This window comes from Nomascus leucogenys, chromosome 22a (genome assembly GCF_006542625.1).
Source record: "Nomascus leucogenys isolate Asia chromosome 22a, Asia_NLE_v1, whole genome shotgun sequence".
NCBI classification, from domain to species: domain Eukaryota; kingdom Metazoa; phylum Chordata; class Mammalia; order Primates; family Hylobatidae; genus Nomascus; species Nomascus leucogenys.
This window is the reverse complement of record NC_044402.1, coordinates 44,639,745-44,665,122: the sequence shown is the minus strand read 5'-3', so window position 1 is coordinate 44,665,122 and position 25,378 is coordinate 44,639,745. Positions and strand designations below refer to the sequence as shown.

Sequence of the window (25,378 nt, the reverse complement as noted above, 5' to 3'; positions counted from 1 at the left end):
CAAGACCCATCATTTCAAAAGTAAAATATTTAGGAAGCACTAAAAGGGATAAGAATGAAAGTACCATTCAGTTTTTTAAATGATACTAAATAAAGTTGATTACAGAAAATGCTTTGTCAAAGTATAAATATAATATCACCTTTAGGGTTTAAATTCTACAGGTGAGATTTTATAATGTCCCATTATTCAAGAGCCCATTTCCATAAATATATATATGCTAATGTTAGAAATGCTTTTATTTTTACTCATATCATAATTTTATTCATTTTTGCTGTGAAATAGATCATATATGTACAGTTAGAAAAATATTAGTAATAATTTTTTCAAAAGAATATATATCCTGTTACACTAATATACCACATTTTATCAGTTCTACTGTCCCATTTTGCTGTTGTTAGGCAATTTTCATTTTCGTTTTTAGATTTGCTTTATAACATTTAGGGGGGTGGTGTTTGTTTTATAGTTTTGCTTTTTTTTTTAGACAGGGAGTCACTCTGTTGTCCAGGCTGGAGTGCAGTGGAGCAATCACAGCTCACTGCAGCCTCTGCCTCTCCAAGCTCAAGCACTTCTTCCACCTCAGCCTCTGGAGTAGCTGGGACTACAGGCCTGCACCACCACACCCGGCTAATTTTTGTTGTTATTGTTTTTCTTCGTATTTTGTAGAGACAGAGTTTTACCATGTTGTTCAGGCTGGTCTGAGGTGATCCACCCACCTCAGCCTCCCAAAGTGCTGGGATTACAGGTGTGAGCCACCATGCCCAACCTGAAATTTAGTCTTTTAAATATTCTTAACATACCTAGTTTTTCCAGTGAATTTTGCATTCCTTGTGTGTGCTTTTGTAACTTTATTTACCCATCTGTATAGTAAACTTTGGGAAACACCAGCTCTAACCACCATGTTTAACAGCATAAGCTGGTTGTTAAATTTTACTGATGCATGTAAACCCAAAATAGATAATTTCTTCACATAGAAACAGCCTTTGGTTCTGCTAGTATTCATTACTCATTTTAGTAATTTAAAGACCACAAGACCCAAATTCTTCTTGAAAGCTGTGCAGTGCACTGGAAGAGACTAATAAGCCCTTTTGTTTTCTCAGCAAATTTACTTCTTGTGATATTTCTGTTCATATAGTTTCCTATGACACATAGCATCACTAAGAATCAAATAAATGAAACTGAAAAGATTAAAATTAATCCTGTAATCCAGTTTTAATAATGAGTTCCTTTTATTATGTTTCTTTTTCCTTTCCATTTGTTTTATACTGGCCTGGAGAAAACAGGTTTGATGGATAAAATCTACAGTATTTTCTTCCTAACTAGCTTATATATTTAGAATGGCCTGCATATGTACAGCTGCAGACACTAACTTCATTCCTACAGTATAATATCCACCAATGTTTGAAACTAGTCAGCTGCACATTTTATTTATTTAAAAGGATTTGGATTTTTATACAACATTTAAAAGCCACAAAATGAAAAGGGATCAATCAGCATATACCTTGGAGGTCCTTCCAAGAGTCTCAGTATCCAACAGCCATGGAGGCTGTGACCTTTTTCCTTCTTTTCTTAGCCTGCTGGTTATTTAAGGGTCACCAGAGATGACTCATGCTCTAGTTCTTAAAATCAAATTTGTTCCACCAAATCCAAGACCCTGAATTTGTTCAAATTGTAAAAACATCCTCTTGCACCTGTCCACCAAAATATATTCTATTCAAGTGAACAACAGCTTTAATTGCTGACTCAACTCTTAAATTCTAAAAATGTCTGTACTTCTTCATCATCAGGGGCACCAGGAATTTCACATATCACACATTTTCCAATTTTGCCATATTTTTCATGGCAAAGTTGGAAAATACCGTGGACTTTATCCATCAAGCCTGTTTTCTCTGAGCCAATATAAATTGACAATGGAAAAGAAAAAGCAGCATAACAGAACGAACTCATTATTAAAACTAGATTAACTATACTCTTTTCAGTTTCACTTATTTGATCCTTAATGATGCTATGTCTCATAGGAAACCATATGAACTGAAAAATATGTCATCACACATTCTTCCCCGGTTTCAACTTCCAAGTCTTCTTCCACCATGTTCCTTAGTAGGACCACGTTAGTAGGGCTCAAGTATTTCAGTCTGGATTTGTACCTGATTCTTCAATGCATCTTTCTCTGCTGCGTCGCCCACGATGATCTTGCCGCCTGGTTTGTTGGTCTTCCCCACCGGAAAGGCGGCGCGCAGCCCCTGCTGGTGCTCCCCGAGGCCCTGGCCTTCCCGGAAGCAGCGCTTCTGCATGATCTTGTGCGCCACCGTTCCCACCACGTTAGCGAGGAAGGAGCTGCTAGGCCGGTTTGGAGATCTCCGTCTGTCCTGTTCCTCCTTCACTGGGGGAGGAATGGCAGCTTTGGAAGACCGTGACTGAGGTCTTGAATCCTCTTCATAAGGAAAATCTCGGGGTGACTCTCTGCCAGAGAAGTGGGAGGGGCAATGGCAGCGCCACCCTACTACTTTTCCTCCTCTCTCGTTCCTAATCTTCCCCTTCATCAGAATCTGGATCTGGTCGCCTTGATCAGAACTCCCCTAGCTTTTTGACTGTCTTTAGGTCTCTTTTCCCTTTCTTCTATTTCCTTTCGTATTTCTAGCTCCTGCTGTGTCTGTCGTTCCTCTCTTTGGGGCTTCACTACTTTCTCATAATGTAAGGAAACATAGGATCATATTCGTCAGCTAAGGGAATCAGAACGTCCCCTGTAGAAACCCACTGGGAACAGGATCCTTCAGCCCAGCTGCTGCATGCCGTGGTGTGTCCCCAATTTGCAGGTCATCTGAGGAGCCGCCTGGCCTTAGGTCAATGAGTGGGGCAAGAGCTGCACTGTTTCTAACTTTGGCTCTTTCCCTGAGTGACAGCTGCCTTCCTCACCTGAAGCTGAGACTGCAGAAGTTTAACATTTTGGGACCAGCCTTCTGTTTTTCAGTCACTGATCTCCACTCCCAGGCCATCGTATGGGGACTTTTTTTTTTTCAATTTAAAGTTGACCCGCTGACTCTACCCATGGGTAGCCAGTTTAATACGAACAAATGAAGAAGAAAGAAAGAAGAAGAGGAAGAAGAAGAAGAAGGAGGAGGAAAGAGGAAGAAGGAGGAAGAAGGAGGAAGAAGAAGAAGAAAGAAGGAGGAAGAAGGAGGAAGAAGGAGGAAGAAGGAGGAAGAAGGAGGAGGAGGAGGAAGAAGAAGAAGAAAGAAGAAGAAGAAGAAGAAGAAGAAGAAGAAGAAGAAGAAGAAGAAGAAGAAGAAGAAGAAGAAGAAGACGACGCACCAATTTCCTGATGCCAGATAAATGGAAAATGTTATTTGTACCAAAGAAACCTTGAGAGAGACAGCCGGGTGTGGTGGCTCACGCCTGTAATCCCAGCACTTTGGGAGGCCGATGCGAGCGGATCACGAGGCCAGGAAATGGAGACCATCCTGGCTAACAGGGTGAAACGCCATCTCTACTAAAAAATACAAAAAATTAGCCGGGAGTGATGGCGGGCGCCTGTAGTCCCAGCTACTCCGGAGGCTGAGGCAGGAGAATGGTGTGAACCTGGGAGGTGGAGCTTGCAGTGAGCCGAGATCAAGCCATTGCACTCCAGCCTGGGCGACAGAGCGAGACTCCGTCTCCAAAAAAAAAAAAAAAAAGAAAGAAACCTTGAGAGAGGCTTGGAACAAATTACTGGTGGATGTGGATTTCTGGATCTCAATAGATTTCTTTTAATAGAAAGTTTAGACAGGGCGTGGTGGCTCACGCCTGTAATCCCAACACTTTGGGAAGCCGAGGCGAGTGGATCACTTGAGGTCAGGAGTTCGAGACCAGCCTGGCCAACATGGTGAAACCCCATCTCTACCAAAAATACAAAAATTAGCTGGGCGTGGTGGCACACGCCAGTAGTCCCAGCTACTTGGGAGGCTAAGGCAGGAGAATCGCTTGAACCTGGGAGACAGAGTTTGCAGTGAACCGAGATTGCGCCACTGCACTCCAGCCTGGCACAGAGCGATACTCTGTCTTAAAAAAAAAAAAAAAAAAGTGTAAATTGCAGATGCAGATTTATCTTCTGTTCTGTCATTTTTGTCCATTCTTTTTTTTCTAGTCTGAGATTTCATCTTTTTAAAGTGTTTTTCAAGCAGCACTCTGTATGGTTGCAGGTTGTGCATATGGCCTGCATTTTTTGCATTCATGCCTGAGATAGAGATTGACTGAAGGTCAAATTCTTTTAAACTTACCTTTATGGAATCTTTCTGCTATTCAATGCCATAGCTTATTCCATGATATTGAGAATACAAAATTGACTGTTGTATCGCCAGCCCTCACATCTTTCTTGTAGGAAGTTGCTAGACCGAGAACTTGTGGCAACACTGCATTGAAGTCTGTCACTGCAATAACACACAGTGACAATTTTCTTGCCAACCTCATATGCTTACACAAAGGAAAATAACTGGGCTAAAATTTTCATGGGTCTTAATATCTTTATTTGTTCAATTTCACATCTAAAACCATGCAGTGCTTTATGATTAGAATTTGTCCTGAAAGTTTCATAACTTTTTTGGGGGACACCTGGATTTATTTTAGTTTTTTTTTCTAACAGAGTTATTGAACTCATTTTATTTAAGAATAACCTAAATTATGTGTCAGGAAACACCACTTGGTGAAAGAAAGGTTAGCAGAACTGTTGATATTCCTACAATTCATTACTTGAAAATATGTATTGAATTAATATCATCTTAGTTCTTAACCTAACGTGTTTATTTCTTAATGATTAGTGAGATGCAGTAGAATTATACAAGTTCACTCTCTATCCCATTCTTCAGAAGGTTCTGCTGTACCATTTAAATTTAAATTTCTTTTTTAAATATAAAAATATAAAAGATTTTAGTCTTCAAACTTTTAAAAAATATGGTGTTAAATTTTAAACTTCCAAGTCTCTGTGAGGTTATATATAAAGTTTTGATAAGCTAAAAAGAAGTCTTAAATGTGAGGGAGGCTTTTATTTTAGGAATCAAAAGCAGAAAATATTAAGCTGTTAAAGAGATAAAGCTTCAGTTATTAAAATAGAAATCTAAACACAACATTTAATTTTTATGGAGACTTTTAGGGAGGAAATAAGGGTACAGGCATTGAGAGGTGCTTCATTGATTCCAGTAAGAGGAATCTTTATTGACTATTTTTTGTAATTGTAATAGTGATTAATAATATAAGGTCAAAGAGAGATCAATGAAAAACACGTAAGTACAAATTCTATACTTCATTTTTTTCATTTTAATAACACTGTAAAGAAAACTCAATCCTCAAGTGGTAAATATTGATGTTCATTTACTACGATCATTGGAGAAAAGGATATTTGCATGGACTCAAAGTGTCATGCTAAATTATGTTTAATACCTAATACTTGAATGATTGGGAAAAAAGAAATTATATCTCACAAGTTTGAAAGAAACAGTGCTTTCAGAGTCAATATAAGCAAGCTTCTTTTTTAAAATAAGGCAAAGGATAAAATTTTTCAAAAGCTATAATTTCATAATATACAATTAAATTAATTATTAATTCAATTTATATTGTCTTTGGCATTACACCATTATGAAATGAGGTGGCTCTTTCATATTTGTATATTAAAATTAAGTATTCATTTAGATCAGAGGTTGCCAAATCATGGTCCATGGCATATTATATAAGCCCAAATGAATAATTGCTTTGTATTTTTAAAGGGTTATAACAAGAAGGATATGCAACAGAGACCAGGTGGGACTCACAAAACCGAAAATGTTTACTATCTGGTGTTTTACAGAAAACTTTGCAGACCCCTGACTTAGTCAAATGCCTTATAATTTTACTCTGAATTAATATGACTTTCTACAAACAGTTGTCTTTAAATAAAAAGATATTTTACAAGTATTGTGTTTTCTTTAACTAGAGTGTGTACTTTCGTCCTTTTCTTTACTTTTCAAACTTTGAATTAGAGTTCCATTATTAGGTTATATATTGTAACTGAGAGGGTGGGAGTAAGTTCAAGACAGTACTTTCCTATATGCTTGGACTGGTGTGGAGTAATACTGCTTACATCAAAGTCAGGCACTCACCACTACTTCTTATAAGTATTGTTCTTGTTTCGCAAAACAAGCCCACATAGTAAAGGGAAATGATGTCATAAGCATTGCCATTTGTGATTTAGGTGAAATTAGCTGATGTTTGTGGTAAAACTTTTAATATTTAACTTCTAATGTTGGAAATAATCACATATCTATTTTATTTCATTCTATTCATAGAACATTCTGGACTGCAAATTTCTATCCTTATTTACCCTAACAGTGTGTTAGGTCCTGTTACTTTTCATGTTGTTGTTAACATTAAAATTTAATCTTTGGTTATATATTTGACTAAAGCACCTAATACCAAAGACAGTGTTACTAGAAAAGCAAATCTAGATATTTCCACCCAGTCAGTATAAAAATATATGTTTTAAAATACTCCCAAATGCACATACATCACAACACACAAAAACACCTATACGGTAGATATTTAACATATTTTAGATAAATGGTAGTATACAATTATATTTTTAGGTAGCATTTTTCACACTTCATAAATCCAGCACATCCTAAATAAACTTTGGGCTATGATTTCATTTATTTTAACATAACCTCCACTTTAATTTTTTTCACTTATACTACATGATGCTAAAATGCATGATTATTTCTTAGATGAGATTTCACAAAAGAAGCCAAACCTCTTTTCACCTGGTTGCGCAATAATTCCTGTTATAGGAATTTTAGATCTGAATTTTCCCCCATAATTTCTTACTCTGAATTCCAGGTATTATCTTAAATTTGATCAGTTCTAACCTTGCCCTTTCTCACCTCTCTAATGAATGGTGAAGCTCATCGCATCATACCGATGTCCATAAACAAGGGGGAGCAGCAGTCTTCATATAGTAAATACTGTGGAATAGTTTTGTCACAGTTATTGCTTTTGTCCTATTTTTGTCTCCATATTCAGGCTGCCTGGACAACAGCTCTGGCTCTGGATGTAAAAGCCCCCTGGGAGGGTTTCAGGGCTGCCTGAGGCTCATCACCATTGGTGACAAAGCGGTGGATCCCATCTCAGTACAGCAGGGGGCGCTGGGGAGTATCAGGGACCTCCAGATAGACTCCTGTTGCATCACAGACAGGTAAGGGCCATCCTAGGTCACTTTAGCTTCTGTTTTCAAAGTTGAAGAAAGCAAATGTAGACAGCTGGAAAAAGGCATTCCGTTCTGTTTTTTTGTTGTTGTTATCTTTCCAGAGGGAATGAAACAGTCATAATTACTATGAGGATTAGAAAACTGCGTCTCTAATGGAATAAATAGCATTTTTCAAACGATAGCATTTTATTAGAAGACATACACCTTATGAATTTTATCTTAATATGATCCCAAGTTGCTCAGCTAATAGTTATCAAGCTCGCTTTTACAACCACACACCCATCAGTTGGATGATATTTCTCCAGGCAGAGGAATTTGCCAGGTTACTATTCATCAGCCACCCAACCCCACACGTTCTGCAGAGAAAATACAAAGGAATCTCTCCTAGAAAAGTTGAAATCATAGAGATGGATGAAGATATGTGCAGAAGGACATGCTCAATGAAATATGGAGAAGGTTAAAAAAGAAAAACATTTAGTTAAAAAAATTAAGCATAGGCCGGGTGCAGTGGCTCACGCCTGTAATCCCAGCACTTTGGAGGCCAGGGCGGACGGATCACGAGGTCAGGAGATCGAGACCATCCTGGCCAACACAGTGCAACCCCGTCTCTGCTAAAAAAAAAAAAATACAAAAAATTAGCTAGGCATGGTGGCGGGCACCTGTAGTCTCAGCCACTCGGGAGGCTGAGGCAAGAGAATGGCTTGAACGCAGGAGGAGCTTGCAGTGAGCCGAGAGCGCACTGCGCCACTGCACTCCAGCCTGGGCCACAGAGCAAGACTCAGTCTAAAAAAAAAAAAATCCAGTCCTAGAATTCCCAGAATGGAATTTCTGTCATATTCTATTGATCGAGCAATTTGCAAGGCAGCCAGATTCAAGGGGAGGGGAGTTATTCCTCACCTCTTGAGAAGCAACGTGTGTTGAGGAAGGGAAAAAATTGATGGTAGCTGTCTTTGACTTCTACCATATAGAGTGAGGTCACCACACTCCTTTCTCCTGTAATAATTTTCCATTTAAAAATTTACCTTGCAATTCTCAAACCTCTATTATTTCATTTAAATTTTAGAATCAATTTTTTCTTGTCTAGATAACCATGCCATTTGGATTAAAATTGCATTGCCTGTATGCATTATATGGGAGGAGACTTTGCAACCTTATAATATTGAATCTGCTTATTAAGGAACGTAGTCTGTCTGTTTACTTAGGTTTTATATTTTTCATAACATACATGTTGGTGTTACTACCCAGGCTTTTCTCTTTGTTTTGTCATGTAACCCATGAATGAGACTGCACTGTCTGTGTGACTGGGCTGTTGTCCAAAGTTTAAGGTGAGATTTGCCTATTCTGGACATTTTATATAAATGTGTCATCCAATATCTGGTCTTTGGTGACTGGCTTATTCCACTTAGCAGGATTCTAAGGTTTTTTGAGGTTCATTCATTGTGTAGCCTGTATCAGTACTTCATTCCTGTTTATGGCTAAATAATGTTCCATTGTATGTACATATGTATGTATACCACATTTGTATATCCATTTATTCATTGGAGGATATCTGGGTTATTTACAGTGTATTTCAGGAGTCCCCAGGATCATGCTCCCCGTTGATCTACTGCTATTTGTACCTTATATGACTTGTGCAGAACTATTTATCTGGAAATTAGCTGATGGTTAACTAAATATAGTTCTTCTAAAGACTCATTTTCCATTGGTATTATATCCTGAGGGGAGTTTAACTCAATCTCCCAATACATTTATCATCAATATCAGTATTATCACGACTTATTTGCATGAGGTAATCAAACCTAACCAGCCATGCCAGTGTTACCCATATTGCATGTTGTGGTAGTAGATGCAGCCCCCCAAAACAAGTCAAAAGATGCTGGCACATTCCTGAGGTTCTTCTCAGCCACTAGCAATTGGTGTAGTTCATCATCATCTGGAATGGCCAAAATGTCTCCCATGGAAATGCGGCTCGGCTCTGTAGGCTTCCATTTAACTTTGTCAGATTCCGAGGCAGGGCTGGCTTGGGTGGTCTTGTTTCCACTTTGGCTATGATGAATAATGCTGCTGTGAACATTCAGGTATACGTTTTTGTGTAGTTTCATTTCTTTTAAGTATATACCTTGGAGTGGAATTACTGGATCATATGATAACTCTGTTTTAACTTTTGAGAAACTACCACAATGTTTTCCTAAACAGACATAAGATTTTACATTCCCTCAGCATTGAATGAAGGTTCTCATCCAGTTTCCTGTTCTTGCTGACACTTCTTATTGTCTTTTGAATTTAGTTATCTCAGTGGGGTGAAGTGGTGTATCATTGTGTTTTGATTTGCATTTCCCTAATAACGAATGTTATTGAGCACCTTCTCACATGCTTATTGGCCATTTTTTATCTTTTTGAAGAAATGTCTATTCATCTTTTGCCCATTTTTAAATTGAGTTGTCTTTTTATTGAGTTGTAAGAGTGGTTATATTGTCTGGAACATGTGTTCCTTATCAGATATAGGACTTGTAAGTTTTTGTCCCATTCTGTGGTTGTCCTTATTTTCCTATGTATCATTTGTATTAGTCTGTTTTCATGCTGCTGATAAACACATACCTGAGACTGGACAATTTACAAAAGAAGGAGATTTATTGGACTCACAGTTCCATGTGGCTGGGGAGACCACACAATCATGGCAAAAGATGAAAGGCAAGGAGGAACAAGTCACATCTTACATGGATGGCAGCAGGCAAAGAGAGAGCTTGTGTAGGGAAATTCTCATTTTTAAAACCATCAGATCTCATGAGACTCATTCACTACCATGAGAACAGCACAAGAAAGACCTGTCCCCATAATTCAGTCACCTCCCACTGGGTTCCTCCCACAACACATGAGAATTGTGGGAGTTACAATTCAAGATGAGATTTTGTTGGGGACACAGCCAAACCATATCAACTTTGAAATACATAAGTTTTTAATGAAATCCAATTGATCTATTGTTTGTTTCATTGCTTGAGCTTTTGGTGACTGCTATGGTTTGAAGTATGTCCCCACAAAATTCATGTTTGGAATGCTTTTATTCCTGCTGGTGGGAATATAAAACTGTACATCCAGTATGGAAAACAGTATGGTGATTCCCCACGAAATTAGAAACAGAATTACCCTGTGATCCAGCATTTCCACTTCTGGGTGGAATACCAAAATAATTGAAAGCAGGGTCTCAAAGAGGTATCTGTACACCCATGTTCATAGCAGCATTAGACACAATAGCCAAAAGTAGAAATAATCTAAGCATTCATTGAGGGATGAATGGAAAAACAGAATCTGACATATACATACATACAGTGGAATATTATTCAGCTTACAGAAGGAAGAAAATTCTGACGTATGCTATAACATGGATGCACCTTGAGTACATTATGCTAGGTGAAATAAGCCAGTCACAGAAAAACAAATACTGCATGATTCCATTTAAATGAGGGGCCTAGAATATTCAACTTCATAGACAGAAGGTAGAATGGTGGTTGCCAGGGGCTGGGAGGAGGGGATACAGGTTAGGTTTTAATAAATATCATTTCAGTTTTACAAGATGAAGAGAGTTTTGCAGATGGGTTGTGGGGATACTTGTACAACATTATCAATGTATTTAATACCACTGAATTGTACACTTAAAATGGTTAAAATGGTAAATTTTATGTGTGTTTTAACACAATAAAAACTGAAAAAAGGGATATATCTTACTCTAAACAAAAAATTCATATGCTGACCTCCAAACCCCCAGTACCTAAGAACATGACCTTATTTGGAAATGGAGTTGTTGTAAATGTAATTAATTAAGATGAGGTCATGTTGTAATAGGCTGGGCCCCCTAATCCAATATGATTTGTCTTTATAAAAAAGGGAAATTTGTGCACAGAGATAACAGAGGGAATATGCCATATGAAGATGAAGGCAGAATTCTACAAGCCAAGGCATGCCAAAGATTGCCAGCAAACCACCAGAAGCTAGGAGAGAAGTGTGGATTAGATTCTTTCTCACAGCCCTCAGAAGGAACCAGACCTGCCAAGACCTTGATCTCAGACTTCTAGTCTCCAGAACTGTGAGACAGTGCATTTTGTTTTGTAAGTCAGCCACATGGTTTGTGGCACTTTGTTATGGCAGCCCTAGGAGATGAAGACAATATGCAACATGATATGTCCATTATAGGACACTGTGGACTGTCTGTTCTTTGGTCTGAAGAAATATAACTTGATGGTCCAAATTGATGTCTTATCATCTGTTCCAGTTCTTTTATAGTATTTTTGGCATTTGAATCTAATGACTATGCAAAACCCAGTCTAGAGTATGTGTCAGGACCCATTATAGCCTCCCAGGGATACTGGCTTCAGTCTGGTATAATCTACTTGTTAGTTATGAGTGGTGCCTTCCCACTAGGAATCTGCCCCATAGCCCCCTGCGGTCTCTGGCTTCCTGCTGTCAGATAGGACAGTTCTTATTGGCATTTGGTGCCTCTGAGGGTGCAGGAGGGATGTGTTGCTGAGCAGCCTATCCCTGCACTGCTGCAGCTCCCCTGTGTCCACTCATTTGTTGAGCCCAGGTGGCCACCTCAAGGTCACCAGGATATACACCTACCAGATCTGATCACTGATCCTGGGAGGGGTTCTTCAGGTGGGCATTGACATGACCTACTTTAATGTGCCCTTTAAGTTCCTGCAGTGCTGTGCTCCATGTGGGCATCCCTTCACAGCCCTGTTTGCCTTTGCCCCTCTGCCTGGTCACATGGCCAGGCCATTGGCCACTGCCCATGAGCCAGTAAAAGTAAAAACTGAAATGTAGAAGATCCTATCATTGTTCAATTATTCCATCCCAAGAAGGAGTGCAATGTGCAATTCATCTCACTGGGCTGATTTGTTCTTGCCTTTTTCAATAAGAGTTCTCCCATTACTGCTCATGGTGTGCATCCAGGCCACACTGATACAAGGGGTGGGGTCCCAAGGCCTTGGGCAGCTCCACCCCATGGCTCTGCAGGGTACAGCCCTAATGACTGCTTTCATGGGCTGGCACTGAGTGCCTGTGGCTTTTCCAGGCACACGGTGAAAGCTGTCAGTGGATCAACCATTCTAGGGCCTGGAGGATGGTGGCCCTCTTCTCACAGCTCCACTAGGCAGTGCCCCAGTGGCGACATTGAGTGGGGGCTCCAAGCCCACATTTCCCCTCCATACTGCTTTAGTAAAGGCTCTCCATGAGGGCTCTGACCCGACAGCAGACTTCTTCCTGGACATCCAAGCATTACCATAAAAACTTTAAAATCTAGGTGGAGACTCCCAAGCCTCAACTCCTGCCCTTCTTGCACCTGGCTTAAAACCACATGGAAGCCACAAAGGCTTCTTATGGCTGCACCCTCTGAAGCAGTGGCCTGAGATGTATCTTGGGCCCTTTTAGCCACAGCTGGAGTTGGAGCAGCTGGGATTCAGGGTGACATGTCCCCAGGCTGTACAGGACAGTGGGATCCTGGGTCTTGGCCATGAAACCATTTTTCCCTCCTAGTGCTTCAGGCCTGTGATGGGAAGGGCTGCTGTGAAAGTCTCTGAAATGCCCTGGAGGCATTTTCCCCATTGTCTTGGCTATTCACATTCTGCTCCTCTTTACTTGTGCAAATTTCTGCAGCTGAGTTGAATTTCTTCCCAGAAATTTGTTTTTTTCTTTTCTACCACATGGTCAGGCTGCAAATTTTCCAAACTTTTATGCTCTGCTTCCCTTTTAAATATAAGTTCCAATTTCAGACCATCTCTTTGTGAATGCACATGAGCATATGCTGTTAGAAGCAGCCAAGTTATATCTTGAATGCTTTATTGCTTAGAAATTTAGGAATTTCTTCTGTCAGATACCCTAAATCATCTCAAGTTTGAAGTTCCGCAGATTCCTAGAGTAGGGGTGCAATGTCACCAGTCTCCTTGCTAAAGCATAGCAAGAGTGACCTTTACTCCAGTTCCCAATAAGTTCCTCATCCCCATCTGAGACCACCTCAACCTGGATTTCACTGTCCATATCACTATAACAGCGTTTTGGTCACAACTATTCAACAAATCTCTAGGAAGTTCCAAACTTTTCTTTCTGTCTTCTGTTTTTTTGTTTTGTTTTGTTTTGAGATGGAGTTTCACTCTGTTATCCAGGCTGGAGTGCAGTGGCACAATCTTGGCTCACTGCAATCTCTGCCTCCTGGGTTCAAATGATCCTCCTACCTCAGCTTCCTGAGTAGCTCGGATTACAGACATGTGCCACTATGGTTACCTAATTTTTTTTTTTGTTTTTTTACAAAATACAAAAGAGAGTTTCACCATGTTGGCCCGGCTGGCCTTGAACCCCTGACCTCAAATGATCCACCTGCCTCAACCTCCCAAAGTGTTGGGATTAAAGGCATGAGCCATCATGCCCAGCCATCATCTTCCTGTCTTTTTATAAGCCTTCCAAACTGTTCCAACCTCTGCCTATTACCCAGTTCCAAAGTCGCTTTCACATTTTCAGGTATCTTTGTGGCAATGCCCTACTTCTCTGGTACCAATTTTCTGTATTAGTTTGTTCTCATATTGCTATAAAGAACTACTTGAGACTGGGTAATTTATAAAGAAAAAAAGGTTTAATTGGCTCATGGTTCCACAAGCTGTACAGGAAGCATGGCTTAGGAGACCTCAGGAAACTTACAATCATGGTGGACGGTGACAGGGAAGGAAGCATATTTTCACATGGCCAGCAGGAGCACAGGGGAAGTTACTACACAGTTTTAAACAACCACATCTCATGTATTACAAGAACAGCAAGTTGGATGTCCACCCATATGATTCAATAACTTCCCACCAGGGTCCTCCTCCAACACTGGAAGTTACAATTCGACATGACATTTGGCTGGGGACTCAGAGCCAAACCATATCACCAACCCTATAAAGAAACTGAGGCACTTATTTATATAAGCTACTGATGTCCCACTGCTGGTGGATCTGAGACTTGTTCTCAGGCCAGCCTGATTCCTAAGTGGTGTTCTTACCCCATTGCCTCAGGATCAGCGAGAGCTCTATGGAGCCTGTACATTGCTAAAGAACAAGTTGAAAGAATTGTATTTCCAACAGTAGGGCTGATAAGGACCAGCTGAAAACAACTAAAGCTTCTGGAATACATATCAAGAACCTTTTAAAAATGTGTCAACAAGCTACAAAATAAGAGTTCTGAAAAGCCAAAAAAGTTTTAAAATGGAAGTGAAACCCAAAGAAGTAACTAAGGCACTGATGCCACTTTTCACCCTTAAGATATTTGCCTGTCAATCTAAACTTTGCTGTTTTTCACAGCCTGAGGTGGGAAAGGGGCAGCAGAACAGCAGACAAAGATGAGGGCCTGCCTAAGCGGGAGGGGCTAAGAGAAGACATCATAAAGTGACATCCAAAAGGACAGACTTAGTGTAAGGGTAAACTATGAATAAATCTGTCCGCCTCCCCCTGTATACTGCCCTTGACTCCTGCTTCCCTAGGAACAGTGAGGAACACTGGGTATACTGAGAGAAAACATCTCCCCTTAGAGTTTAATGTGTGTGTGTGTGTGTGTATATATATATATATATATATATCCCTTTAACTGGTTTGTTCACACAACCTGGGTGGTCTAAAATGTCTCAAGCTTCAAATTTAAAGTAATATCAGCTTTTTCGTGCCTTCTAGGTGACTGACAGAGGCAAAATGGATTGTCATTGGAGGAACTCTAAGATAGTCTCAAGGAATATAAGTTTATAATTAAAAAAATCACAAACATAAAATCGGCAAGAGCCAGCAGAAACAATGGGCAGAAGGAGCAGGCCTGCAATAACTTAAGACAGTCAAGTTACCAAAGACATTACAAAGTGGGTTTTATACTTAAAGAAACAATGGAGTTTAAAGAACATGAGTATGAAAATAACCAAATAGATTGGGAAAAGTACCAAGTAGAAATGAAATGAAAAGTATCATAATTGAAATTGAAAGTTCAATGGATTGGTTTAACAGTCACCAAAAAGAGAAAAATAGATGAAGAAATAAAGAAGTTTTCAGAGTTGAGAAAGCTGAAAGACTTTATTACCTGCAGACCTGCACTATAAGAAAAGTTAAAGGATGTCCTTCAGGCATAAGGAAAACGATACTAATGGCAGCGGTGTGCCATCTGGAGCAGCTACTGTTATCACGCCAGCTGCAGTGCGGAGGCACAAGTGGTGGTGGCAGGAGCAGCTGTGGGAGCAGTAGTGGCAGTGGTGGGTCCCCTGTGCCCTACATCCCTGAGGCAGCTGACTGCACCACCCCGACCCCTGCACAGCTGGGCAGGACCCGCTGCAGGCCCGGAACCTCTGCTGCGGCTTCAACCTCACTCTCTGCCGCATCCCAGGAGCCCACAAGCCGACAGTGCAGCCAGGACTCCTGGGGGTCAGGTGGGGCAGGAGCATTGGGTTTGTTTGTGCGGGGTTGGCTGAGGCCACCAGCCACCCACACCTTGCCTGCTGCCACTAAGGGGAAAATGCAGACCAGAGGTATGGCCAGGGCTGCGTGCTTTATGGAGCCAGAAAGTTGGTGGAGTGGGAGCTTCCCAGGTGCAACTGCAGCCACCAAAGCTGTGGCTGCGACCAGGGCACTCCTGTGCTCTTGGGAGCCAGGAGTAGGCAGGAGCCCCGCCCTCCCAGGTGCAGTCACAGCTACCCAAGCTGGAGCTGTGGACCCGGGCATGTCTGTACTCTTCGGGGCCCTGGAAGGCCCTCCCCTAGTCCCTGCAGGCTAGGAAGTGCCTGCCCCTGCTGGCTGGGTTCTCCCCACTGTTAGCACCGGCTCCCATCACAGATTGTAACCTGAGGCACTGCCCCCCCCCTCTTTCGCTCTCTCTCTCTGTCTTGGCACTGTTGCACTGTCACATCCCAGCCGCATGTGCACATGCATGGGGTAGTGCTGACATGCCAGCCCCTTGGCCTCCTTTGGACTGTGGAGGCTGACAAGCATGGGAAGGAGGCTGAAGTGGGGCTGGGGACAGCCTGGCACTGGCCTGCAGGTACTCCTTGGCATGAATAACCTGGGTGCCATGAACAATGACAGGAGGCAAACAGCGTCTTGGGTGGAAGGGGACAGGTTCCCAATGAAGCCCCACCTGCAAGCTGGGGTGGGGCTGAAGCCTGGGGGCTGCACCGCCAGTCTTCAGGAAGGAGCTACCCTCTCTGCTGAGAGCTGAAGAGACAGTGGGATGACCCACCTGCAGAGAGGAGCTGCCCTCTCTGCCGAGATCTCAGTACTCATCAGGACACCCTGGCTATGGAGAGGAGCTACCCACTGTGGGTCTCCTCTGAGCTGTCTTATCTCTCAGTAAAGCTCCTCTTCATCTTGTTCACCTTCCACTTGTCTGCATATATCATTCTTCCTGGATGCAGGACAAGAACTGGAGACCTGCTGAATGGCAGAGCTAAAATAGCTGTAATGCAAACAGTGCTGAAACATGCCCCTTGTTTGTCACATTGCAGGCAACGAGAAGAGAGCAGGAGAGAAGAGCTGCGGCTCTTCAGGGACCCCAAACCTAGGAACTCCCTGAGCCAGGGCTGTGACACCCTCTTTAGGGCTCTGTGGGTTCCTGGCATCTCCCAGGTTCTGGGCGCCACCACATTCCCTGGTGTCAGCCATGGAAGCTGCTTATGGTATGCCTGGTCTAGCTGCAGCCTTGCATGGAGCTGGCACCCGGGCCAGTGTCTGAAGCTGCCTGCCCACCTCCTGTCTCCCCTCAGCTGGCATGCCTGGCTGTGTGCAGTGGCTGGACCCCATCCTTGCTCACACACCCCTTGCTGCTCCGTGCCTGGCTCACCCTTGGCAGACATGCGATCCAGGCTCATAGTGGGAACGGAGTGCCGACTGCCAGGCCGAGTGGGTGGAACAAGACCAGCGATCCAGAGCAAAACTCGGGCGAAGGCATCACTGGCCACAGAGGTTTCTGGCTGGTGAAGTAACACCTCAAGGATCCTGTAATAATACCAGATTGAAATCTGGATCCACACAAAGAAATGAGCTACACCAGAAATAGTAACATCGTGTATCTATACCAGAAATAGCAACAACATGAATATATACTTTACTATTATTTAAACTTCTCTGAAAGATAATTGTTTAGAAAATAAAGTAGTGTGCAGTTTATAATATATGTAGAAGCAAAATGGATGACAATAAGAGCTTAAAGACTAAAAGGGGAGAAGTTTACTATTCTCAGATTCTTAATCTGTACATGATGTGATCTACTGTCACCTGAAGGTCGGCCGTGATCAGTTAAAGATGTACACTGTAAACCCTGAAGCCACCACTAAGATAACAAACCAAAAGATTATAGCTATTAAACTAACAAGAGAGATCAAATGGAATCATAAAAATATACTGGGTAAATCCAAAAGAAGACAGAAAAAATAGGCAAAAGAGGATAAAGGACAGATGGGATGAATAGAAAAGAATAGCAAGGTAAGAGACTCAACCATATTAGGAATTACATTTAAATTATCTGATTTAGAAGACAGGTTGTCAGGTTGGATTTTTTGACAAAAGAGTCGGTTATATTTTGCTTACAAGAAATTTTCTTCCTTCCTTCCTTCCTTCCTTCCTTCCTTCCTTCCTTCCTCCTCCTCCCTCCCTCCCTCCCTCCCTCTCTCCCTTCCTCCCTTCCCTGCTTTCTTTCTTCCTTCCTTCTTTCTTTCAACAAAGTTTCATTCTTGTTGCCCAGGCTGGAGTGCCATGGCGCAATCTCAGCTCACTGCAACCTCCACCTCCCCAGTTCAAACGATTCTCCTGCCTCAGCCTCCTGAATAGCTAGGATTACAGGCCCCTGCCACCATGCCCAGCTAATTTTTGTATTTTTAGTAGAAACGGTGTTTCACCATGTTGGCCAGGCTGGTCTCAAACTCCTGACCTCAAACTCCACCTGCCTCGGCCTCCCAAAGTGCTGGGATTAGAGGCGTGAGCCATCATGCCTGGCCAAGAAATGTACTTGAAATATAAAGATGCAAATACGTTAGAAATAAAAGGATGGAAAAAGATACAACATGTCAAGACTAGTCAAAAGAAAGCTGAGGTGGCTATACAAAAGCCAAAATAGACTTCAGAGCAAAGACTATTACCAAGGATTAAAGAGATTATTTCTACTGATAATGTGGTTAGTTAATGAAGAAGACATAACAAACCTATGTGTTTTTGTACCTAATAACAAAGCTTCAAAATGCACGAAGAAAAGTAATAAGACAATAAGTAGAGATAGATGCAACCATCAGAGATTTTAATCCCACTCTCAACACTTCATAGAATAAATAGGCAGAAAATCAGCAAGAATGTATTGGACTTGAACAACACCATCAACCAACTTGACCTGATTTATATTTATGGAATACTCCACCCTACAAAAGCAAAATACACATTTTTCTCAACTGTGCATGGAACATTTATGGAGATACACCACATTATAGCCCATTAAAAAACCTCAATAAATTTAAAAGTATTCAACTACAAAGTATGTTCTCTGGCCACAATGGAATAAAATTAAAAACCAGTAACAGAAAGATCCTTTAAAAATCCCCAAATATTTGGAAATTAACTTACTTCTAAGTAACTCATAGGTCAGAAAAGAAATCTAAAGCAATATTAGAAAGTCATTTGAAGTTACTGGAAATAGAAAAACAACGTAGAATTTGTGGGTTGTCACTGAAGCAGTACCTGAAGGGAAATTTATGATTTTACTATATTAGATAAGAAGAAAGGTCTCAGATCGGCAACCTCAGTTTCTAATTTAAGAATGTAGCCCAGGCGCAGTGGCTAATACCTGCAATCCCAACACTTGGGGAAGGTCAAGGTGGGCAGATCACCTGAGGTTGGGAGTTCGAGACCAGCCTGCCCAACATGGTGAAACTCCATCTCTACTAAAAATACAAAAATTAGCTGGGCATGGTGGCTGGCACCTGTAATCCCAGCTACTTGGGAGGCTGAGGCAGGAGAATTGCTTGAACCTGGGAGGTGGAGGTTGCAGTGAGCTGAGATTGTGCCACTGCACTCCAGCCTGGGCAACAGAGCGAGACTCTGTCTCAAAAAATATATATATATGATATATATAAGACATATATCATATATATCATATATATGAGGAAGAGCAAATTAGATCTAAAGTAACCAGCAGAAAAGGAATAATAAAGATCAAAATGTGAATGAATGAAATTTAAAAAAAGAAAAGAATCAATGAATCCAAAAACGTGCTCTTTGGGAAAAATCAATAAAAATGACAAATCTCCAGCTGGATTGATTGGGAAAAAAAAAGAGAAAATTGTCAATATTAAAAGGGGGATGACTGACATCACTAAAGATCTGGCAGAGGTAGTGCCCATCAGGGTCAGGATTCTCTACTGCATTTTCTCTTTTTCCCCCTCTTCCATACTGCCCTCTTTGGAGAATAAGTCACTGTGTGCAGCCCACACTTAAGGAATGGGGAGTTATTCTCGCCCTCCTTTGGGATGGAATATATAACATAATTCATTTGAAATCCCGCATGGAAATTTATCTCCTTTCCCTCATTCATTAACTTATTTAATCATTTATTTATATCAGTATGTACTCATGAATATTTGTTTTATCTGATACTGCTCTATTTTGTTGCCCTTTACACACATGGAACTTTCCGTATTGCCACAGGTGCCATCAGATCTCCAGCCTCTGCACATGCTGTTTCCTCTCTGGGATTCCCACATGCCGGGCATTAGGTCAAGCTCCTCGGGACTCCCTGAGATGGATCAGACATAGATCCCACCAAGAGTACCTCACAGTCCGGCTGGGAAGATGAGACAGGGACCTAACTATCTACAGAACAGAGTCACCAGCTTATAGGTACAAAGGAAGGGCATGGACAGCACAGGACACACCTGCCTACTGCTAGAGGTGTCAGGCACAGCTTCTGAAGTTGGTGGGTCTCATGGGGCTCAGTGCAGAGGTGTGACCACATAATAGAAAGGAGGCATTCCATGCAGAAGGAAGCTAGAGTGACAGGAGCACACAGTACAGAGGTGGGGAGCATGATAGGGGAGTGAAGACTTGGACCAACCCCCCACTGGAACATTTTGTGCTAGGTCTCCACACTCAAACATCCTGCAGCTCAGCTCCAACGACTGAAAATTCTGCTAATGAGAATTTCTCTTCTGTGAGCTTTAGGCCTTGGTTGGTTGGGCCAGTGGCTGCCTCTTATGTCCCCCACCAGTCGAAGCTCAGTTCCACAGGAAAAGCTTTGTGTTTTGCTCTAAGTAGCAAGGAATCCACTAGTGCGGAGTCCAACAGGGAGTGAGTGAAGGACTTACATTCCATGGGAGGGCTCTGGCTGTGGGCACAGAAGGGGCTCTGGGCTAAAGAAGGAAGTTGGGAGCCCCCCAAGTAGTAGAAGGACATTGGGGTCATCCCTGAGAGAGGAGACCTAGTGAGAATGAAGTGATCCAGGGTAAGGTGGGGTGGGAAGGGGAGGGACAAGAGCAGATAGGGAGAGGAGGGAGTAATAGGGGAAGGGAGATGAAGAGAAGGGCAAGGAGGGGAGGGAGTAGATAAGGGACAAGGAGGGAGGAAGAGGGAGGAGAGGAAGACGAGGAAGCGGGAAGGTGAAGATAGGGAAGGGGATGGCCCAGAGGTATTCATTTGAAAGCAGCCCCAGCAGGACTGATTGTGGCAGTGGCTGTCCAGTGAGAGAGAAAGGAAAGAATCCAGAACAAATTCTAGATTTTTGACTTGAGAAACTGGGAGAAGATGGGGACTTTTCCCATCTCAGTGCTTTTCACTGAGAGAAGAAAAGGAAGAGTCATATTTGAGTGTGAAAACAAGAGTTGCCTTGGAGATCTATTAAGTTTAATATGCTTCATTAGGAAGCTCCCTCATTTCCCCCATAGCATCAACATTCTTTCTAAAACGTTTGGAAAGCATTATGATTTTTAGTGTAGAGTCCCCCCATCCCAACCATTTTCTTTGCTTTTTTGCTATTCATTGGTCATGGAAGTTGCTTCCAATTTTCGGCTATTGTGAATAATGGGCTCTTTAAAGCATCGAACAGAGCTGGTTTGCAACGAACATTCTGTACACAGGTCGTTGTCAGCATCTCTGAATATTATATTCCTAAAAATTCCCAGAGGTACGATTTGTAGGTCAAAGGCTATAAACATTTTACAGCTTCTTAATACATATTTCCAAATGATGCTGCAAAAAATGGCACCATGTACATTTTTCAAGAGAAGCATCAAAGGATCTCACTGGTCCTCACCACCTGGACTATTGTAATGGTCCTGAATTATTCCCAATTAGATGTGCAGAAAATACTATTTTATGTTCATATCTGGATAAAGTACCCATGAGGGTTTTGACTAATGTACAGAGGAGAAGAATCCTCTTTAAGGATTTGGATGTGATTTTACTGAGTTGCAGATGTCTTCTTCCCCACATTACCTTGGGGGATTGAATACAGGTGTGGAGGCCACCCAGCTTGTATCGGTGTTTACTGTCCTTCTCTGATTGGAAGCCTCCCCGTCTTATTCCATTATACTTTGCTACTGTTCTCCCTCTTAGCTGACCTGTCACCTCTTGCCCGAGAGTCTCAGGGTTAGTAATGGCTTTCATGACTGTACACTTTGCTAATGAAGAACTCCATTATCACTGGAAGGGGAGTGATCCTTCTGTGGTGTCTGAGCCAAGACAGGAAAACACGGAAGCCCAGCACGTCAAGGTCCAGGAGCGTGTTCAGTGGCTGGGCCTGGGGGCAGGAGGAAGAAAAGAGACAGATGCAGGGAGAGCCCCCCCATCCTGCCCCCACCATGATCACTCATCCTTCTTTGTAGTTACGTTACTTCATTGTATTACCTGGAAATAACCTGTCTCCTTGGTTGATGGTCTATTCTTTGGGAGGCAGCTTTAGAGGCCAGCAGACCTAAATTCTAATCCTTCTGCCTGATGTTGGGCAAGTCATCTGTGCCTTTGGAGCCTCAGTTCCTAATCCGAAGTGAATCTCACAGTGGCCACCTCCCAGGGATGCCGTGCTAGATGAACTGCCTGAGTTGGGTAGCTGGGCCAGGCTGTAGGTCACGGTGAGATGCTGCAGCTGTGGCTGTACCCTGTTAGTGCTGGGTCTGGAATCCCAGCCTCCAACACAGCTGTGATTAAGGAATGCCTGGAAGGCGCAATGCAGGAGGAAGGAGAAGGATGAGAAGTTCGAGGTTAGCATCAGATGACTGGGGACTTGGCTTTCCTCTGGCTACTTCCCAGCTATTTTGGGCTCTGACACCTCTGGCCACACACACACCCTGAGCACTCACCATCTCCCGGAACTCAGTAGCCTGACGGCCCAGGGTGACTGAGTGCCGGCAGATCTGGCAGGAACAGCTTGTGAACGGCATGGGTGGCCAGGGGCTCTGCCTGATAAAGGGAATGTTCTTCCCTCAGGAAAGCGGCCCAGGTGTCCTGGAGCAAAGGACTATGCTGGAATAGGTTAGTGCCTGCAGCCTAGAACTTGCACAGTTTCGGCAGCCAAATGAACCCTGGGGTTGCCGGTATTTGGGAAGCGGTTAAGGTATGTGGGAAGAGGAACAAAAACAGAAGGAACCTTCCCGTGGCGTCAGGGTCCTGCTCCACACAGACAGAATCTAAGACGCCCTCCCCGGGGCACCCGGTTCTTCTCCAGTCCGTTGTCACCTCCCAAGCGGGCCTCGGAAAAGGCAGGTCTGAGGACTGAGGATGCGGACGGACCCGGGACCTAGTCCAGGCTGGTGGAGCCCCCTCCGCGGTCCTCTGAGTACAGCTGCCCGTCCGCACCTCTGAGGCAGAACTTGAGGAAAATGGGGTCAAATGGAAGGTACTGGTATCAGGACACACGCGGGGCGGCCTCCAAACACCGTTTCAAGATAGTTCCTGTTGACCCCGATAGGTCTGGTGTTGGAGGGGCAGGCACTGGGGGTTGCTGGCCGACCCGCATGTTGCCCCACCACAGAGCATCCAGGGCTAAGAGCGCGGCAAGAGCCTCCTCCGAGCTTAAGCTGCAGGTCCAAGCTCCCACGAGCACATGGGGAGCGAATGCTTTGCTGGCGGGCGGAAGAATCCTGCTAACGCTAGGGACATGCTGGAACTCGACCCAGTGCACAGCGGCCACTTCTCTCTTGCGCGGGAGCTCCAGAGAACAGGTGCAATAGGTAACATCGGCCGCCAGGTGGAGCCCGACAACCGGCGCAAACGGCTGCAGTCCCTGTCGGATCGCATTTCTCAGACCTGGGTGGGTGGAGCGCGTTTGGCTCCTCTCGGAGCTCCGGGTCAGCACGACGCGTCCCGGGCAGCATAAGGGATGGCTGGCTGCTGGGAAGGGTCCAGACTCTCCCCACGATACTGCCAGCCTGGTCCCGTGGAAAATGTGACCGCGAGCCTGCGGGCCGGGCGCCCTGCCAGGCCGGGCTTTCCAGAGCCGCGCAAGCGGACTTAGAAAATACCGCGCCCTCAGGTATGGGATGAAAAACTGCAACAATGAAAGATTTGTTGAAAACACTTTCATTCTAAAATTTCTGAACAGAGAAGATCTTTAAAGCATAGAACAGAGCCCGTCACGGTTGCTCACGCCTGTAATCCTAGCGACTTGGGAGGCTGAGGTGAGAGGATCGCTTGAGGCTGGCAGTTTGAGACCAGCCTGGGCAACATAAATAGACCACTGCCTCTTAAAATAAAAATAAAAAGTTATGTATACAACAAAGACAACTCCAAAGCCATCAAGGACATGATTGATTAACTTGATAGCATAAAGTTTAAAGAAAATTTATCTGTGCACGTACCAGGACAAAGTCAAATGACAACAAATGGGTGTGGGGAACATCGGTGCAAATACATGTGTGATGATAAGAATACTGATTTCACCATTACTTGTAATAACAAAAAATAAAACATAGCCATTCAGAGGAGCCAGGTTTAAACAATTCTGGTACATCTATGCAATACCGTTAATTTATGTTTTGGTTTATTTCTTCAGTGTATTAACATGGAAAGATGTGCATGATGAAATAGTAAATGAAAATAGCAAATTCATGAGAATGCGAATTAGAATCATAGTGTGATACTATGAATGCCTTAGACAAAATATTCTTCAAAAGTGAAGGAGAAATAAATACTTTTTTTTTTTTGAGATGCAGTCTCACTCTGTAATCCAGGCTGGGGTGCAGAGTGCAACAGCGTGATCTTGGCTCACTGCAACCTCTGCCTCCCAGGTTCAAGTGATTCTTCTGCCTCAGCCTCCCGAGTAGCTGGGATTATAGGCGCACGCCAATTTTTGTATTTTTAGTAGAGGCCGGTTTTCACCATGTTGGCCAGGCTGGTCTTGAACTCCTGACCTCAAGTGATGCACCTGCCTCGGCCTCCTAAAGTGCTGGGATTACAGGTGTGAGCTACCATGCTCAGCAGAGACTTTCGTAGAAAACAAAATTTGAGGCAATTTATTGCTGGTAGGTCTGTATGCAAGAAATGTTCAAATAAGTTAAAAGAAGTTCTTCAGAGAAAACTAAGACATTTGGATCCACATAAAGGAAGAATATAAAAAATGAATATATGAATGTAAAGTAAAAACTGCATTTTCTTATTTTCAATTGATATAGCAGCTAATAATTTGTTCAAAATGATAGCAATAGTTATTAGATTATTATAACTTATTGATAAGTGAAACGAATAATAGCAATGATATAAACTATTGGAGGGAAGAGTTAGAAATATTTTGTTATTATACAATACTTGCACTACTCATAAAGCAATATAGTATTACTTGAAAGTAGACTTGTACTCATGGTAAATGTACGTTGCAAAATCTAGGGCAACCAATAGAAAGGTTTTTTAAGAGTAAAAAGAAAGGAAGAATTTACATGCTTAAGTGGGGGAGAAAATGGAATCATATAAAATGCTCAATTAAAACCACAAAAGGCAGGAAAAGAGTGGAAGGCAAAAATAGGAAGAAAAAAACAGGACAACAAATAGAGAATAGTAACAGACATGACAAATACCAATCTAACTGCATCTGTAATCACCTTTAATATCAATGGTCTACATACACCAATTAAAGACTGAGTTCATCTGAGTTGATCCCCCACAAAAAAGACCCAACTATACATTGTCTACAAGAAACTCACTTTAAATGCAAAGA

At 42.6% G+C, this 25,378-nt stretch overlaps 1 pseudogene; it reads right to left on the bottom strand.

Moving 5' to 3' along the window:
• Positions 1–1,623: 1,623 nt before the first annotated feature.
• LOC100584629 lies at positions 1,624–22,610 on the bottom strand (annotated as a pseudogene).
• Between the last annotated feature and the right edge of the window lie 2,768 nt (positions 22,611–25,378).